The 20033-nt window shown below is 42.8% G+C and overlaps 1 long non-coding RNA gene across 1 annotated transcript; it reads right to left on the reverse strand.

Moving 5' to 3' along the window:
- Positions 1-10711, reverse strand: LOC149918201 (uncharacterized). The gene is made up of 4 exons (XR_016466094.1): positions 10430-10711; positions 3735-3855; positions 675-835; positions 1-354 (listed from the first exon to the last, which is right to left on the reverse strand). It is a non-coding gene; the product is annotated as an uncharacterized LOC149918201 (long non-coding RNA).
- Between the last annotated feature and the right edge of the window lie 9322 nt (positions 10712-20033).

The following is a 20033-nucleotide window of genomic DNA, read 5'->3' on the forward strand; positions in this document are numbered from 1 at the left end:
TTCAGAGGAAATGAATAAAAGCATTGTCTTACCATAAGGGTTTAACCGTGTGAAAGGAATCACCCGAAGAGGTCCAGCTGAACAGCAGGGGTAAACAAAGCCTGTTTTGTAGGGGAGCATGAACTGAAGGTGAGGTGGCAGTGGAGACCAGTCAGTGCCTGGGTAGGAAGAAGCTTTGAGGACATGGCTGAGCCACTCACTGGACTGACTCATGCACAGTGGCCTGCTTGCCATGAGGCTGTGCAGGGCCCCGGGTGGGCCACGATGGAAGGAGGCTGCAGCCAAAGGCCTCCTGCAGTCTGCTGGTCTGTGCTTTAACAGCTGGCCAAATGCTGAGCCTGTCGTTTTTCTCTCCTAAAAAGAAAAATATAGGAGAATGGATTAATTGAGAGCAACGATACCTAGGGGATCAATATCAGATTTTCAGGTAACAGCCAGTGTAAGGCGCCAATTACTGTGGCCATGACACAGCAGCCTTTGTAAGCACGTGCCATAATGTCTCCAGTATTAGCATTCTGTCTCTGTACTTCAGAACTAGAAACAGAGCTATTGATACACAAGTCGTAAATGCAGAACCACTTGTAAGTAACAAAAGTGTCTTTGGTTGAGGAAGAAAGCTCAGCACAGTGCAGACTGCAGACTGTGCCACATAAGCTCAGCACGTGGCTGAATACCTGCAGAAAATGAGATTGCTAGTGAGGTGATGCCCGGAGATGTCCACCAGCTTTGCTTCAGTCTATTGCAGTGTGGTTGGTTCAGAGAGCAGTGACACAAACTGCCCAGGCCCTGGCGTTAGTCCTCAGTCCTATTTCCAAGAGCCACCTCAATGAGCCTTCTGAAAGAGAAGAAATACAGCTCAGCACTGTCAGTGTGTTTCTACCTTTTTATTTCAATACATTTTCATGGAGTCCCACAGAATGGCAGGGGTTGGAAGGGACCTCTGAGACCATTGCATCCAACCCCCCTGATAAAGCAGGTAAAATATAGCAGAGGATGGTTGCCCATCCCATTTATTTTATTAAAAACAAGCTAAAAGATGAGTCCCTGATCCTGCTATTACAAACACTCCACTGTGGTCAGTGTACATGGGCACAGAAACCCTTCTTTTACAGGGGCAAAGACAGGATCAGTGCCTTGTTATAGACTTATTTTATAGCAGAGCAACAACCACACACAGGGTAGAATTAATTTGATTTCTTAAACACAAATAAGGTGAGATCTGCACAAGAGCCCTGCACTGAAGGGAGACCAGGGACCTCCCAGTGCATCATAAAGCTCAATGAAATGCTGCATGAAGTGGGGTCAGAGGGTATTTCCCAATGGGTATGAAATGATATTCCCCTGAAATAGTGACCTTCCTGAGAAGTCTCATGTCTGTCTGGCCCTGGACAGCTTCAGATAGGGCCGTCTGCTGAAAAAACACAGCTCTGATTGACTTATCCGCTTTCTCTAAAGAGCCACTATATGCTTTAGGCTTTGAGGAGCCTTAAAGCTTGAGCTAGATTTCTATTCAGAAAAAAAAAAAAAAAGAAAGAAAAAAAACAAGGGAAAATAATACATGTACAATAGCTACGAGAGAATAGTATGAGAAATGTCTTTATTTTACCATTTTCAAATGGCTATTTCACTACATAAAATGAAGTTTTTTATTTTATTTTATTTTATTTTTTTTGGTATATTGATATTCCAAATAAAATTTTAACTTTTGGTTCAAAATAAAATGCATCTCTGTGTTTTATTAATCTGTAGTGCCCAATCAGTTCTCTGTAGTGCCATCAAGTCCAACTGTTGAGAAAGAAAAACAATTCACTGTCTGCTGGGCTACAGCCTGGCTGCTCTGCCTTTTGCTTCCCAGCAAATCTCTGCCATGTTCCTATTTCCACATGCCACACAGAAGCCTATATGTGTATTCTTTCTGTGTGCACACGTGCATCTGTATGACTTGAGTGCAGCGCAATTGATGCTTGCATGTTCTCTTTATTCACATTTGCCCTTTGGCAGTCCTGATCTCTGCATCTCTGGGGTGAAACAAAACCTGAACCCTCATGTGCCCTTTTTATTCCCTGAGCATCATGGTTTGGGAATGAGCTATATAGAATAATTTATGTCTGTTTAAAAAAGCTTTACATGTTACAAGTAAAGGATTTTGGAGGGGAGATCGGTATTATTTTTCCTTCAGAATTTTACTAAAAGTACCTGGATTGGTGCTAGGATTGGTCAGGCCCGTATTTGGGCTGGCTGGGGAGACATACAGTGGCATTTACAGCCCGCCGGTGGCACAGGAACTGCCGAGGGCACTGAAAGCCTTTTCCCCACACGTTCATCGGGCAGACAGCAGAACCCAGCCAACAATGGCTTTGCTGTTCACCTCTTCGGCTTTCGACATGGCTTTATCTACATAAGATAAATGGTGCACATGTTGGCTGATGGGCATGTCTGCAAGATACCTAAGGCCTCAGCTTTTGAGGAGAGCACTGTTTGCTCAGGAACACTTTTGTGCAAGCTAAGCCAGGTTTAAGGAGATAAAAGCATTACAGGCCTGCTATCTCTTACAGAATGAACATAACACTGTCATTTCTGACTATAACTTGCAGCTACTCCTGCTCACTGAGATTCAGGCTGGAAGGATGTAACATTGAACCTCAGGTAAACATCCCGTCACATCTGGTAGTTGGCACAATACAAGTACAGGACTGGGAATGCAGGCAAGTGTTAAAGAGGAGGAGACACACTGGTCTAGCACAGGATGGGCACGAGGAATCCTCATCCTGAGGGTCCCTGGTCCTGTGACCTCACCCCAGAGGGTGGCAGGAGTGACCCAGGGGGCCTGGAGAATGCTTTGGAAAATGGGGTGGCCACAAGGTACCATCTGAGGAATGTTATTTGTTGGATTCCTGCTCCTCATCCCACACAGTTTATACCAGCTGTGCCCTGAGGGTAGTACAGGTGGTCAGATTGTTAACTGGGTTTGTTTAAAATGAAAAGAAAGGGTATGCCAATGCAGCTGACTTATCAGAAACATCTACTTAGTCTGGATGACTGGGTGGTGAAAACACAACTATGAACAACTATGAAGACATCAGGTTAAGCTCTTGCTTCTGGCTGAGGGCCTTAGTGCACTCCCACCATGCCCTCCACTAAAGCAGCAAGCCTTGCCAGGGCACAAACCATGCAGAGAAGTAGCAAAATCTGTGCAAGCTACACATTTTAAAATATGACTGTACCAGCAAAACAAATTTCAGGATATATGCTCCTATAGTAATATATGTCTCTCTATATGGACACTTTGAGCTGATACGTTCTCTGCATGATCTTGGAATGATAGAATCACTAAAGTTGTAGAAGACCACTAAGATAATCTAGCCCAACCATCCACCTTCCAGCTATATTGCCCATTAATTGTGTTCATAAGTATGTCTCCATGTTTCTTGAACACCCCCTGGGATGGTGACTTCAGCCTGTTCCAATGCATCAACACTCTTTCAGAGAAGAAATTAGTCCTAATATCCAACCTGAACCTCCCCTAGCTCAACTTAAAACCATTACCTCTCATCCTGTCACTGTTACCTGGGAGAAGATCTTGGTCTTGTTTGAATTAAATGAGGCAAAACCTGTTCCTTCAAGCAGAAGAAAAAGACTTAAAATGGAATGTGGTGGTGTGCCAGGATCATTGCATACAGCAGGTAGTTTTGGTGGGCTGAAAGGATTTGCATGCAGAGGCTGGGAACACCTACCTTTCTCAAAGAGTGTGGGTCAGAGAGAAATCCCTTGCAGACAGCTGCCAATTGCTGACAGGTAAAAGGGCTCCCGTCCTTTCCATAGCTCAGCAGGGCTAAAGAGCCTGAGGGTCTTATTCTGGAAATAAAAGCACCAAATTAGTGAAAAAAAATTAAATGACTACAGGTGCAAAAAAGAAAAAAAAAAAAAAGAGTTGCTGGTAGCAGAACACTGAAGATAAAAAACAGGTGGTCTCTGTTACCCAGATACCTTCTCCTAAGCCTGCCATTTTGTAACTGTGGATAAAGCAAACCTGACCAAAAGTCTCATCACAACTTGGAGAAACAGCACATGCTAAAGTGTCTCATGGAACCTTTGGCTTTTGGCAGGGTCCTGATCCAGGGAGGTACTTCTGGAATGCAAACTCCAGACCTCCCATGGTAAGATCTCCTTGACAAAGTAAATTGTGAAATTCTGAGGGGAAAGCTGTGAGGGCTTTCTGAGGGCTGATTTTTGGAGGTGGGGATGTTAGTTAGAGAGGCTTTCTGTCTTTTGGAGGAGAGAGCTTCAAATTTACAGGGCTTGAGAAAGCTTGACATGTATGAGGGTCACGTAGGCATCTCCTTCACTCTTAATTGCATGGAGAGGAGTCTTCCTCTCCTTCTCCTCCCTTTCCTCTCTCCTCCTTCTCTCTCCACTTTCTTTCTTTTCTTTTTTACTTTCCCATACCCCCTGGGTAAGATAGTGACCGAGTATTACTCCAGGAGCTAACTTCATTTCTTGAATTCTGAAGAGATCAAGAAAATACATCAAAATTCATATGTGATTCTATATAAAAACACCAATATTTTAATTGCCAAGGTCTCTTCAGTGAATATTTGATGTACAAAAGTTTTTGGAGTTACTTTCCTGAAAAGTTGCAACTGAGTTTTAAAATCAGGAGGTTTTTAAAGAAACAGTTAAGTGGAATTTAGAATTACCATCCACTGTCTGCAAGTATTTTAGGCAGACATTGAATCTGTGCTGCAGGCAAAGCTGTGAAAGCAACCGAAGTGTAAAGTTTAAAGAACCCATTTTTGCTCAGGATTCTACTTTCAAACTGTACTTTGTGAACATTCTCTCCCAATGGGAAAAAATCTCTGTAGTAGAAAAACTGAGAGTGGTGGCTAACTGTCTACAGCACCAAGGGTGCTTTCTAGATATGATTGATTTGGTTCTATGCAGGTGTCACTCCTTTTTTTTTTTTTTTAAATGGATGAATGAAGCAATAATGACAAATTAAAAGAAAAAGTCCAGACTACTGCTATAAGTAAATTGTTCCTCGGCCCTACTGACAAGCTCAGTGCCACAGAATGGCACTCTGCAATTTGAAGAGCTGTAGTGTGGACCTTTCTTTGCAAATGTAGCAGAGAAAGGAAAGTGCTCAGGATAATAACTAGCAAAGACTGTGCATGCAGTAGCCAATAGAGCCAAGATCAAGAAAGAATCATAAAATCCTTAGAGTTAAAAGGGACTTTTAAAGGTCATGGAGTCCAACTCCCCTGCAATGAACAAGGACACTGAGATCTCTCTTTTTTTTTTTTTTTTTTTTTTTTAATTATTTACTCATTCAGATGCCTTTCACTTGTGCAAATATGTAAGGTAGTATTAGACACCAACTTCCATAACTCTGCAAGGGCTCCAAGTGTGAAACTTCCAGTCCTGTTCGCAACTTGGCGGAACTATTCCCAGTCACACTTGCCTATATCTGTTCATGCCTGTGGCAGAGTCATGCATTGCACAAGAACAGTACAAGCAGACTATCCTGAGTTCATACAGGCTGTTTATACTGTCCAGTAATGTATACCTTATAGTGATTATAACTCTTCAAAGAGAAGAATAATTAAAATAATGAAGTCAAGATGAACTGTAAAACTTGAAGAAGTAGCATCCATTAGAGAGCGACTCATCTTTAAGCATCTTCCTCTGTTGCAGCTGGAGCCAAGTATTGCTATAATTATCACCAACAAGAAACATTTCAAAAGTCAATATATAGGAAGACTCAAAAGAAAATATTCTTTAAAAATAAATAAATAAATAAATGGTATTTCGCCAGCAAGAGTTCTTAACACATCCTAAGTTTTAGAGTAACTACTGCATACTTCTTAAACTTGTTTTCAAAGACTCAAACTGAAAATCTCAATGTCATAATTAGAGGACAGTACATAATTACAAGGTTTGTGTGATCTCATCCTCAAAGCACGATTCCTCTCCTCCCACAGCTGCTGCTGCTCACTGCCAGCTATCTGCACCTGTGCAAAGGTCACCCATCGAGTGATGGTGCCACCAGTCTCTGCTCTCAGCACAAAATGACCATGGATGCACAGTGCCTGTGCAGCTCTCTGCCTCCCTTTGTTGCATCTAGAGCAGCTTGCAGTGCAGCAGTGTAATTCAGAGCATGCTACCACCACACTGCAAGGCACTCTGTGATCTGTTCTGATATTTTTTAATTAGCTGCTTCCTGTCGGATGGTTAAAATCATAATGTGAAACCACAGAGAGTTTGCAACAGAGCAAATCCCCCAGTGGCCTGCTGGATCTGCCCTATGACATTGATGGCTGTAGTTCAAGCTCCTGCTGCCACAGAACATCTATCTATGCCATTGGGCATCTAAAGGGAAAGGCTGTAGATGCAGAAGTGGCAAAGGAAGCTCCTTTTGCTCACTCTCTCTTGAACTGCTAGCAGGGAGGATTGTTAGATCAACGAGTAACTACTTTTACTGAGCCTGATATCAATCAAAGGCAGCAGCATTTCCCACACCTCTAGGAAAGAGAATCACAGGTGGCATGCTGTGGCTATTAGGATGTTTGGTGCCAAGAAACCAAGCTCCTGTGATGTTTCTACAGGTCTGTGTTCCCACCAGAAAAGCTGCCAAAATCTAATTTTCTTGCCTTCAACTTCTAATGAAGCAGGAGACTTCTCAGCATCCTTTCCTTCTCTTTCTGCTTTTCCTCTTTTCTAAGAAGTCTGTGTCTTATAGCACAGCTTGTGGAGTTGCTAAGGCTGGGACAAGGAAGTACTAATAAATCATTTCTCCATCTTTAATGAAGTTATCACAGAAAGAATGAACATACATGCTCAAAGAGAAGTGGAAGCCTGAAACAAGATGGAGTCTTCCTCAGGAATAGAAAACACTATTTTTCTTTCATATGATGCAGTTATTTATTTTCCTAGGATCTGACATAAAATAGACTGAGGCAAATCTGTCTCTGCTATTAGTTTGACAACCACATGGAATTTCAGCAGAAAATACTTCAAAAAAGCTGTATAGTTCATTCAAATAGTAGTTTAAAATGACAGAGATATCAAATGAAGGAAGAAGACATCACTCAGTTACTGTGAAGTCTATAAAAATCTTGTAAACAGAGGAAGATCAGAGAGCATCACTAAAATTAAAATCATTGCATTGACCACAATACCTGTGTGTCAAGCACAATAAATTTGATGAGCTTTATTTGGCTGTACCCCAGAACCCTTTAATAAACCAGCATTGTTTATCCTTCTATTTTCAATCCAGGGAAGAGTTAGGACATAGTTCTATAGCAGGAATGCATAGAAAGCATTTGTTTTTCCCCAGAAGTGCAGCAAGCCACAACACAGGCCAAGTTCTGTTGATTCACTGCACCATTATTTTTACACTTAGACTTCCAAACCACAAAAACTGTTAACAGAAAGTCACTGGCAAAAATTACTCCCATTCATCCAACCAAGTAGTAATCATTCAGTGTGATAAAGAACAAACAAAAATCAGTGATCTGCTGCTGTTCCTATGTTACAGATAGTAGTTCAGTCACTACCTATTTATGCATCAGCTGAGACTGGAAGTTGTTTTCCTAATCCTATCTGCTTCCTCTGCCTAGGTGGGGGTTTAATTTGATTCCTTACAGACGCGTCCTACAGATAAGTGGAAATTTTGCAGAGGCACAATTTTTTATAAAAATATATTACAGCGTCTTTCAATCAGAATGATTTAATGCCATGGGACTTCTAGTTCTCTGCTGTTGAGTAATCTCAAAACGTGATGAAATATCTCACGCAGAGTTCCTTCTGAATCATGCCAACCACAGAGCAACTCCATCTCTAGAGACGAATAGGAAACTAATTCTGTTTTGAATCATACACATGCACTGTAAGTGTGCAAGCTGCAACATTATTTTTCATTCCATGGGATGCACAAAGGCTTTTTTGGGGGGAGGTATTCTTCACTACCCACAGTCGCTTTCTCATTTCCTAAAACAAAATCATGTTTCTTGATCATTATCTTTATCATTCTGAAAATAGAAAGCCTGAAAAATGGCAGTGGGTAAGGTTTTTGAAAAACTGCCATTCCAAAGAAGGCCATTCAGAAAGTCTTGTTCTGAAGCAGACAGCTGGTTTGACCTTCTCAGGCTCATCTGCTGTACTTGAAAGCATCCATGGAGGATTTATAGCACATGCGTAAGCAAATGGTAGTGGCAGGAGGAGAGGAGTGCTGCAGTGGACTTTATGGCAAGGCTGTAGTGCAGCACTGGAAGTACTGGAGGTCATAGGAAGATACAATATTATAGGAGAACATGGTATCGTTATGAAGATAGTTGGCCTTTATCCCAGAGCAGAAAGAACTAGGTGATGTATTGGATTGCCTCTCAGTCCTGTGCTCCTTTCTATGATTATTATTACGACCCTTAATGGGTTTTCTTAGCATACTAGAGCCAGATAAAGCATTTTCTAAGATATATAAAGCTCATGATTACCGAGCTGTATGCTTGGTAATAACAGAACAACATTTCATTTTCTAAAAATGACTGAACAGGTTTTATTCCAGTGGATCAGAAAGGAACAGGAAAGTATACTTGTGGAAAACGACTGAAAGAAGCCCTCAAGCAGCTGCTGGCAGAACAGTTTTAAAAGCACAATCAGTCTATGAATGAAATTAATGGAAAGTTATGGTATAAAAGCAGTAAATCTGAGAAGCAACTACTGTTTTTCTAAGAGTCTCACTGAGCCACTGATGGCAACACAATTTCTATGAAGTTTCAATAGCAAGCGTTAATGTATTCTGTCCTAAGTATAAATTCATAGAATCACAGAATCATTACGGTTGGAAAAGATCTCTCAGAACATCTAAGTCCAATCATCCACCTACTGCCAGTATTTCTCAGATATGTCCCTTATTGTCACATCTCCACATTTCTTGAACACCTCCAGGGTTGGTGACCCCACCACCTCCCTGGGCAGCCTGTGCCAGTGCCCGAGCGCTCTTTTGGGTAAGTTTTTAATATCAGCCTGAACCTCCTTTGGCACAACTTGAAGCCATTCCCTCTCCTCCTAATTTGTCTTCTTAAAATCAGATGTTTACCAAGAGAAGCTTTCCACCAGGTTTTGCGCTTTCTTGTTGAAAGCTTTGCTGAAGCAATAATAAACACAATCCACAGAAGCATTCAGGAAAGAACAAATGTCTCTGAAACTGTGTTGTGGGGGGAGATCCTCATACAATGCAGATTTCTCTTTCCTACCAGCCCTTCCATTGCAGCTGCCATTCTTAGAGTCCTCTCTGCAAGGCACTAAGTCTCTCTCACATCTTCCTCCTTCCTAGCCTCCCCGTTTCCTTGCTGGAATTCATTTTCCTGCACACTTGCTTGCTAAACAGTACCTGCCCATTGCTAAATGTTATTTGACAATATCTGATCAAGCGGTGTGAAGAAACAGGCAAGTCACAAACCAGCTCAAATTTAAAAAAAGTTGCACTTAGAGCAAGAAATAAATACCCTAAATAACAGAAAGTACCAAAAAAAAAAAAAAAAAAAAAGATGTTGAGGTGTGTCTGTGTCTGCCCAGAATGCTTACAGGTGTGCATACAGCAGAATATAAAGACTGAAGATGAACAGCTTGCAGGCAGCAGCAGCTCAAAATACACACTGTGCAGGGGCACACAAAGGTAGTGGGAGTCCGTCCTGGATCTCAGCAACCAGGGTCTCCCTGTAGCAGAACCCATCACCTTAATTGAGTTGTAATTTCTCATACTGCACCTAAACTTGGATCATGCTGGGAATATCTTAAGATAGATATTTTTTGTTCTGCATGCATGATTCTGCATGCAACAGAACACCTTGATTTTTAACTTATTACCCTGTACTGTGGACTACAGCCCAGTCTCAGCGGGGGGAGAGCCTGCCTGAGCCTGCGAGGAGGGGACAGAACTGCTCTAGAGCCCAGGCTCTAGCATTTGCAAATCTGGTTTTGGGGACATGTAAGTGAAGCCTGAGAGGACAACGTGCTTGCATAGTGGGACCAGCTGCAAGGACCAGGGACTGAGCAGGCAAAGCACAGCTGTAAGCTGCTCTTCATCACTGGAGACCTGTTTGCACAAATGACCAAATTCACTGACCTTTAGTTTTCCATATGTAGAACCCTAAGTCAAAAAAATCAAACGACATTTCAGAGTAATAAGTGAAGGTTATTCTGTGTTACAGAGGGTCAGATCCAGGTGTCATGCAAATTCAATCCAAACACCTTTTCAGGCTTTAGACTATTACTCCCACCAAGATCGTGTCTTCTGATTGGGAAAATGGAAAGGCAAAGAGGGAAGGCTTTGTTTTCAGACATGACAACTCTGCGTCAGCCTCGAGAAACGCCAAATGCGTCCCGCATCATCAAGATTTAATGCAAAAAACCCATCACCGCGTTTACTTACCAAGTGGTTGAAGCGGACCCCGGGAGATTCGCTCCCTGAAGCCGAGAGCCGCCGCCGTGCCGCCTCTCCTGTGCCAAAGCCCCCTCTGCTGGTCGGCAGCGCGGCAGCCCTCCGCAGCCTCCGAGCGGTGAGCGCTGCCTCTGCTGAGCCGAACCCGGCAGGGCTGCCTCAAGGCACAGGTGAGCAGAAGGCCTTCCCTCGTGCTGTCAGAGCATCTGATTTGTCAGCAAACTGCCTGCTGCACTGTCGGTGTGTTTTGCTGTCTACCGCTTAACTGCGGTCCAAAAGGATGAGTTCAGTGTGTAGCCTGTCTGTAACAAAATCATCCATTCAATCCATGTGAGATTCTTCCCAATGGCTGAGGACAGAGGTCTCTTGTTTCAACAGTAACCAAATGGGTTATATCCATCATGCTGTGTTTTGTACTGCAATGAAAACGATGTTCTACACAAGCACATGCGTGAGAGGCAGTAATGCAGCCATTCACTCTGACTCAACACAGACTAAACAAAACAGCAACCCAAAAAACAACGGAGGATGTGGTTATGTGGCAGTAAATCTTTCCTAAGTAGGGCTTGCTGGAGTGGTGTGATGGCATCTCATTAAGACAGAAGGGGAAACGTCCCCAGAGAGCAAAGGGATGAGATGGAGAGGAGAGAGGATCCCAAACCTTTTGAAGGGTGAGAATAAAAAGCAGCTCAAACACATAACTGAAAGGGAAGGAGCACTGTAATTTTGTGGAAGCTTAACTGAAAAGAATGCTAGGCAAAGATACTGAGGGAAAGGCTTACAGCCATAATTACTTTTGCAAACAAACTCATTAGTAGAGGAAGGAATTTAACCAACATTTTTAACACGTATGAAAATGACAGAGGCACCAAGCTGTAGAAACGGGAGATCAGGGTAGAAGAGGTGGCACAGTTTCATGGGTGAAGCTTAAGAAATTGGAGACTCAGAAAGAGTTGAAGGAAGAACTCACACCTGAAAGGAAGGTTTCTGTAAGAGGAGGTACAACCTGTACAGCTGTTCAAACTATCTGCAGTGAACAGCCACTCAGCAAATCTCCCTTTTCCTGGAAAGTGATGAAGTTACACACTTTTCCTTTGACAAACACATTGTAAATAAATGTACTGCTGTGAACTCTGACTTATTTTCTAGAATGTGTGTTCCACATGGGCAGGAACAGATATTCTTTCCTGCTTTTCTGTTGCAGAAGGCATCTCTCCCTACCAGTCTGACCTCAGGATTCAGGCGGAAAATAAACAGAACAGGAAAACCTTCCTTGAATTGTGCTTTAAAAACCCACTGACTTTGACAAAATAAACCTTCACAAGCCTTGGTTAGCAATGTCATCTATCACATCCTTTCTTGACCTCCTTCTTCACATTCTTGGAAATCAGAACGTAATGAAGAATCAGGCAGCAGAGGGCCTTGCCTGAAGCTTCCACCACAGCTCAGCTCCTCAGCGTTCAAAGCATTTCTCAAAACTGCTGCCAGCTTTCTCCTTTTGTCTTCTCCTTCTTCCTATGCACCCTGCAAATTCAGCTCTTTCGTTCCCTCCAAGCAATTACTTGCTCAGATGGAGGCAGTGTCAAAGGGATCTTGTCCTGGGTTGTTATCTCAATTCAGCCATGTGGAAATGGCTTTTCTTATTTTTCTGAGCTTTCTCCTACTGAATTTTAAAACTTGTAGTTACAGCTGTGTGTAATTTTTGGCCACTTTAGATTCAGTCTTTCATCCACAGCTGGAACTGGAACAAGCCATTCTCAATGAACTGCACCCAGGGATGGATGCATCCGGTGTCTTTTCATTTGCAGGACACCAGAGACCAATTGTGATTTCCTCAAAAGTATTTCTTGTTCTATGATTTCAGAAAGAATTATTTTGTTCTCTAAAATGTAGAGAATGCCATTTAAATGCCATTCTAGAAACAACTGCACAACCATTTAATCTACCAATTATTTTAATAAGTAGGTGTATAATTATCTATCGAGTAGGCTTGTAAACAAATAGTTTGTTCCCAAACAGATTGTTGCTTGGCTATGACAGGTCATGCTTGGGACCAGTTCCAGCCCCTGGCTGGGAGAGCAAAAATCATTGCACAGCGAATGTATGTCTCTGTTTTACTGAATACTTCTGCATCAGTTTGAATTTAACTCTTTTCAAATATTTGTCCCTGTAAAGTTCGTTACCAGAGAACAGACAAAATCAAACACAGAACTAGCTGCCAAAATTCATTCAACTGTTAATTCAGAGCATACACATTTTTATAATACCCACTTCAAAGTGCACAACTCTACACTCTCAGCCAGCAACAAAGCCTCTCATTGACAGTGCTGAGGTCAAAATCCATGTGATTTAATAACAGCATCTTTACCAATCTGCTTCAGAGGTTATAGGAAGGCTTGTTAGCACGTTCATAAATCCAGGCAAAAAGATTAACCCAGCTGTCCAGTCATATGTTACTGCTGATTATATATGTTTTTAGAGCATGGCAAATAAGCAGATCTGGGTTTACTGTAACATGCTGATTGGAGCAGGGTTTCCCTGTATATTAAGACATATATCGTATTATACAAGTGTAGAAAGGCTTAGGTTGGAAGAGACCTTAAAAGATCACCCAGTTCCAATTTCCTGCTCTCGGCTGGGTGCCCCCAGCAGTTCAGGCAGCCCAAGGCCCCATCCAACCTGGCCTTGAACACCTCCAGGGTTGGGGCATCTACAACCTCTCTGGGAAGTCAGTGCCAGGACCTCACTGCTCTCATACTAGAGAATTTCCTCCTAACATCTAAACTGAATCTCCTCTCTTTTAGTTTAAAGCCATTCCCCTTGTCCTATCACTATCAGACCACATAAAAGTCAGTTCCAGATACCTATTAGCATTATAATTCAGTATATCTTTTGATGTATAGGCTCTGAACAGCTTCTGGACTACTGATTATACCTAATACAAGGCAAAACAAACACATGAAGAAACCAGCTATCTGTGCTAGCACTCTGCAGGACCTGCATTCACACTTACTGAGGTAATGCTCCCCCATGACATACGCTCATTGCTCTCCTACATTTAAATACTACTTGTTTCAAACTGAAGATTGAACAACACGATATATACCTATGTGAAGTCTCACTTTTAAAGAGTTTAATCAGTAATGTGAAAGGAGATGATAGCACTGAAGATTAATGTCCCAAATCAAACCCTAGCACACAATTCTCCTACAAATAAAACCCACCTAATATTCCTTCTACAGAGTTTTGAGTCCAGTGACCTGGTTTTGAACAAGATATGCACGCTGAAGTCCTGACAGAGACAAAATGCCCTGGCAAACTAAACAGTGTTAGACAGCTTTATCAGAGCTGTGGTTCTCTTCCAGCTGCACTCGGGCAGAGGATCCCGGCTGTGGCTCAGAGCCCTTGGCCACTGCTCAGGGCAGCACAGCACACAGACTAGAGCTTCCTACAATGACCTCTTGTGGTTTATAGGCACTTTCAGCCCAGAGCTTCCTACAGTCACCTCTTGTGGTTTATAGGCACTTTCAGTACCTTCTGACATTTCTTGACAAGGTTTTCAAAGATAGGTTTGCATAGCTTGTGGCCATTTTATATAACGTGCATTGTTTGTTTTCACAATTAATTTTCTACCTCTTTATAAACTTAAGAACAGTATGTGGCAAACACCTTTTGAATTTTTTGAATAAGAATCATCAGATCTTCCTGTAAGAACAAGTTATTTCTAAACTGAGCCTCCCAGATCCTCATTCCTTTTTTTCACATCACACATTATAGTATGGAAATCAAAGCAGCTCTTACCTTAAAATAATTGCTACCTATTACCTCAAAACAATGGCTTTAATTTCCACTCCTCTTGTGTACATTTGATGAAATTCCTTCACAGGTGATCGTTTTGGCAATATAGCTACTATTGGAGATGATGAAAAACCTGTGTAGATCCTCACTTAGTCTTCACATCCTTCTAAGGTCCAGTTGCACACAGGGAATTTTGCTTGAAAGCAACACCAAAAAATTTCCACAGGTACCTCCTGCCCTCTCTTCTTCTCCCTCCCCCCTCCCAAAAAAAGGAAAAATTCTGCACAAATTCCTAAGCAACGCTGTTGCTGTGAATGTTGTCAAAGATACATCAAATTGCCAAATTCTCCTAGCACTTTCCAAAATGTTTAATAAGAACTTTGGGGGAAACACTATTTTTAAGTTAGATTAATTAGTTCACAGTTCTTTGTTTAATGGTGCTGTCTGGCAGCAGTACAGGCTGGGGCTTTTAATAGTGCCTTATTTTACAGCTTCACAGAACTTCACACCCAGTTTTTACAATGTGAATTTGTGCATTTTGATTTGCTAGGTGTCAATAACAATGATATTTATCACTTGGTAAAAAAGAAAGAGAAGAGAGAAAACAGTTTGTAGAATAAGTCAGTAGGAAACTCACCTGGGAGGTCACCATCTGCCACCTCCAAGCAATCTTGGAGTGCAACTCAAGTTGTACTCTACATGCAAAAATTGGAGCAGTAATTTCATAAGCTTATAAGTTCATAAGCCTAACATCCATAAGTCTACGGGTCGCAATGAGATGCAACCCCAAGTCCTGAGGGAATTAGCTGATGTAGTTGCTAAGCCATTCTTGATGATATTTGAAGAGTCGTGGTGATCAGGTGAAGTCCTGTAACTGAACTGGAAAAAAAGCTGTCTCACATCCATTTTTAAGAAGGGTAGAAAGGATGACCCAGGGAATTACCAACCTGTTAGTATTATCTCTGTGCCTGGGAACATCATGAGGCAGATCCTCCTGAAAGCTATGCTAAGGCATAACTCTGGAAGAGAGAGGCCTGTACTGACCTCTGTCCGCATGTGGAGTGCACAGTACAGCAGAGACATGGACCTGTTGGAGTATGTCCAGAGAAGGGCCACGAAAATGACCCAAGGGATGAAATACCTCTTCTATGAGGACAGGCTGGGAGAGCTAGGACTGTTCAGCCTGGAGAAGAGAACAATCTGAGGAGACCTGAGAGCAGATTTTCAGCATCTAAAGGGGAGGTATAAGAAAGAAGGAGACAGATTCTTTAGCAGATTCTGCTGTGACATGACAAGGGGAAATGGCTTCAAACTAAAAGAGGGGAGATTTTGCTGGGATATAAGGAAGAAGTTGTTTTACAATGAGGGCAGTGATGCACTGGAACATGTTGCAGAGAGATGGGATGCCCCATCCCTGGAGATACCTGAAGTCAGACTGGAGGGGCTCTGAGCACCTGATGGAGCTGTAGGTGTCCCTGTTCATTGCAGGGGATTTGGATCAGATGATATTTAAGGGTCCCTTCCAACTTAAATGATTTTATGATTCTAGGAATTCACCAGGAGCAGAACCTGGAAACAAATAACAGTGATCTGCAAATTTCTTCCCTTCTGTTGCCCCAGCTCTCTGAACTATCCTGTTGGAAGAGAACTTGTACCATTCCCTTGATAAACAGCCACTTCCTTGCCCTGATCCTGTCACATCTCCAACATCAGAAGCATCCTCCAGCCCCCTGAGATATGCCTCAAGAGGAGGATAAAACAAAATCAAAGGCTTGGAGGCTGCACTCAGCTTCAGCAAGCTGCTACTGAATGGCTCCCTGACTATATGCATGCTCTCTGGCTTATATGGTGCTGTTCTGATGCACTGTGTAGGTCCCTGGCTGAGGCTGCCACAGTTCCTCTCTCTCCTGTGCTCTTAGGTCTCTGCTGCTCAGAAATCAAGGTGCCAATGGTACAGATGTGTGTCCATCTCTCTGGGAGATGGCAGCTGACTTGGCCAAGGCAAGCAGGAGACCTGGGAGCTGGGGTTCACTACATCTATGGAGGCTGCACTCAACTAGAAATCATTGAAAACAATGAAATCTGCAGAAGCAAGTTATTTGAAAGTGCTCCTCATTTGATGGTTGGACTAGATGATCTAATTGTCTTTTCAATGTTAATAATCTATGACTTTTATTTTATGTGAGAGCACCGAAAGAGAGAGCGTGATTAACACTTAAGTGACACTTGAGGGTGCTGTTGTCCCACAGGGACATTCTGGAAGCCACTCAGTTTAAGTCAGTGCAACCACAAAGAAGAGCACGCTGCATGGGCTGGAGTCTGGGGCAGCAAGGGAGCCATATCTTGCCACAGTGGAGGGGAAAGAAGGGTTTCAGATCCCCTCCCGTTTTGCATACAGGCTGGCCAGGAAGCCCATGTGGCCCACTGTGATGAGGCTGAGGCATTGTGTGAGACCTCAAGGACAGAGGCAGAGGTGCTGGGTGAGGCCTGGCTGCAAAGTGCTGGGGCTATGCAGCTGCCCTAATGCATTAATGCATCAAAAGAGTTTGCTCACTCTCTGCCTCAGGTGCCATATTCATAAACACAAATAATGTTCCTCCCCAGCCAGAATTCATTAACATCAGTAAAGCATTTAAGAGTTCAGATGGAAGTGTTTTCTCAATAAATATAAATATAGGCCAATAATAATGCATTCCTTTGAGAAATATAGCTGAAAATACATTTAGGGAAGCAGAAAGGTTTCTGGGGGGATCTATATGCTTCCAGAAATTTCAAAAGGGTTCAAAGAGCAAAGGTTGTGAGATGGCTTTGCTTCATTAACGCGAGCCCCACTCCACTAATTTTGATCTCACTTTAATCAGGCACATTATCAGATATAATTTTTCCAAGATACCACTGGACAGGTAACCCAACATTTTACTCTCTGAATGTTAGCAGCTACAATTCCTTTTCCCAGAAGCTCTTTACCAGTGCACACACACACATACAAAACAAAACAAAACAAAACAAAACAAAAAACAAACCAGCACCAGTAAATCAAAAAGCTCTATTAGGCACTTCATAACATTGACTGGCATTTTATGGCTGTTCATGTGTTCAAAGCAACATGCACAAATTGCCCAATCAATTCAAGCTGTTCAGGTTTCACCTGCCCCATCTCACCAGCCAGCTCCAAACTTGCTGCACAGCCTAGATCTTCATGTCAGGAAAAGATGGATGCCTCAACCTGGCACTGCCCAACTGCCTTTAGCCCTGCCAGCCAGATGAAAAGTCCACAGTATTTAACCAATCCAAAGACCACTTTCCCCAGCAAGTTATTCTAAGGACAGATGATGATCTGAAGCTGTCATTGTACAGGCTGAAAAGCAGCCCTGTGGCCTTGCGTGTCAGGAAAAGCCAGACAGCAGTTTGCAGGACCAGCTGAACAATCACCTGGCCCATCAGGCCCTGGAGCAGGGAAGAGATCACAACACAGCATCACAAGTACATGAGATGTGCCCTGAGAGGAAAGGCAAAACCTTGTCCAAGCCCTCAGACCCACCAAGTAGGGTGAAATAGGGATGTGATTCATGTAGAATTCCCCCCAGCTACTTATCCCATTGTAGGTGAAAAAGTCCTTGTGTGCCAAAAGAGCCCCTACACCCTCAAAAAACCACAGTGGACAAGCCCTAGTCGCATCCAAGAGGCTCAGAATATCCCTACAGATTGGAGACCACTGGATCAGCAGCAAAATGTGCTTCAAAACCCAGAGTTCTTTGAACATACATAGTCTCACCAAAACTTTGCCACTCTTACTTATACAATCATAGATTCTTTTGAGTTGGAAGAGACCATTAAGGGTCATCTGGCCCAAATCCCTTGCAATGAACAGTGATACTTACAGCTCCATCAGGTGCTCAGAGCCCCTCCAGCCTGACCACGGGTGTCTCCAGGGATGGGGCATCCACAGCCTCTCCAGGCAACCTGTTCCAGTGCATCACTGCCCTCACTGTAGAACAACTTCTTCCTTATGTCCAAGCAAAATCTCCCCTCTTTTAATTTGAAGCCATTTCCCCTGTCACAGCAGAATCTGCTAAAGAATCTGTCTCCTTCTTTCTTATACCTCCACTTTAGATACTGAAAGGCCACTATCAGGTCTCCTCAGAGTGTTCTCTTCTCTAGGCTGAACAGCCCCAGCTCTCTCAGCCTGTCCTCATAGAAGAGGTGTTCCATCCCTTGCTTCATTTTTGTACCCCTCCTCTGGATGTGCTGTAACAGGTCTATGTTTCCCTGGTACTGAGGACTCCCCATTTAGATGCAGTACTCCAGGTGAGGCCTCACAAGCCCAGAGCAAAGAAGCAGGATCACCTCCCTTGCTCTGCTGGCCGCACTTCTGTTGATGCAGCCCAGGACAGTGTTGGCTTCCAGGACTGCATGCACACTCTGCTGGCTCATGTCCAGCTGCCATCCTCCAGTACCCCTGTGATTTTTTTTGACAGGGCTGTGCTCTCTAAAAATAAAGTTTCTTCTCCTAATGGAAAATAAAGTTACAAACAGGTTTAGCAAAACAAAATACAGCTATAAACAGGTTAAGCCAAACAAAGCTCAAGTGTCACCTCAACTCCAGGATAAGGGGAAAGAGCAAGGCTTTCTCCCTTCTCTCTACAAACAGACATTTCTGGGAGGCTGAGTGGGTTAATGCAAGTGGCTTGACCACTGGGACTGCCCACATGGGAAAAGTGAAGCAAAAACTTTTAGCCTAAGCCTTGGCAAATGAGGTTTGTCCTGTCAGTGAAGATTTTGAATAATGTGCCTCATTATCTTTCCTCACACCTCATTTCGTTTCCAGCTGGGCCTCATTCTGAAGCATTACACAAACTCTCAATACATGTTATAGATCTCTGATTGACTCTCTGCATTGAATACTCCCACAGAGCTACAAACAAGTCTTTTTTAAAGATATAAATTATTTAAATGACTGAAATGATAACCCATTAAGATCAAGAGCATAGTTACCTTTGATTTTAATGGGATCAGGCTTTCATGGTGTAATATATATTAATCCATGATATTCTCCCATGTTTTAATGATGGAGATTAGCTAAAGTAGGAAAGACTTGTCTCAGATCTCTAAATATTCATCAAATATGAGTCCCTGGATTCGTCTTTTGTGGGGTATCAAATCACTGCCACGTTACACCTATATCTGCTTTAGTCTCATGAAAACTGGTGGTAGTGCAGAACATTTCCTCACAATTACTTTTTCCAAAGGTACAAATACATAGGCTGACTGCTTAAAAAGTTAAAGTTAACTACAGGATTTTTGTTTCTTCTCCTCATTCTGTCTTCTCAACCCAAAGACCTCCACTCAAGCCTGTATTACCATCCAAGAAAGTGCTGGTGGTGCATTAAGCTAAATACCAAAATAAACCTTCCCAAAGTTGTAGTTTTCTATGCTTGCATTGTATGGACCACTTGAGCAGGTCTGAGCAAGAAATAGCAATCAACAGGAACTTTGAATTCAGCACAACACTGGGGTGGTACCATGCAGAAGGCAGGACTGTCTTTTCTGTCAGCTTGTAGGCAAGTTGCTGACCAAGGAAGGTATGGTTGCTAGCAGGGTTCCCATGTAACAATAGAAAGTGCCTTGTGCTTTGGTTTGGGAGGTTTCTTGCTCCTCATCATGGGTGGAGCTGTACACTCATCAGCTTGAGAGACTGTTTACCACCAGACACTATTGGGCAGTCTGGAGGGAGTCACTAATAAAGGATTTTTATAGTTTAGTTGTGGCTCTGTTCAACCAAAGCCTGACACTAAAT

Source organism: Phasianus colchicus, chromosome 4 (genome assembly GCF_987193195.1).
Source record: "Phasianus colchicus chromosome 4, bPhaCol1.hap1.1, whole genome shotgun sequence".
Classification (NCBI taxonomy): Eukaryota; Metazoa; Chordata; class Aves; order Galliformes; family Phasianidae; genus Phasianus; species Phasianus colchicus.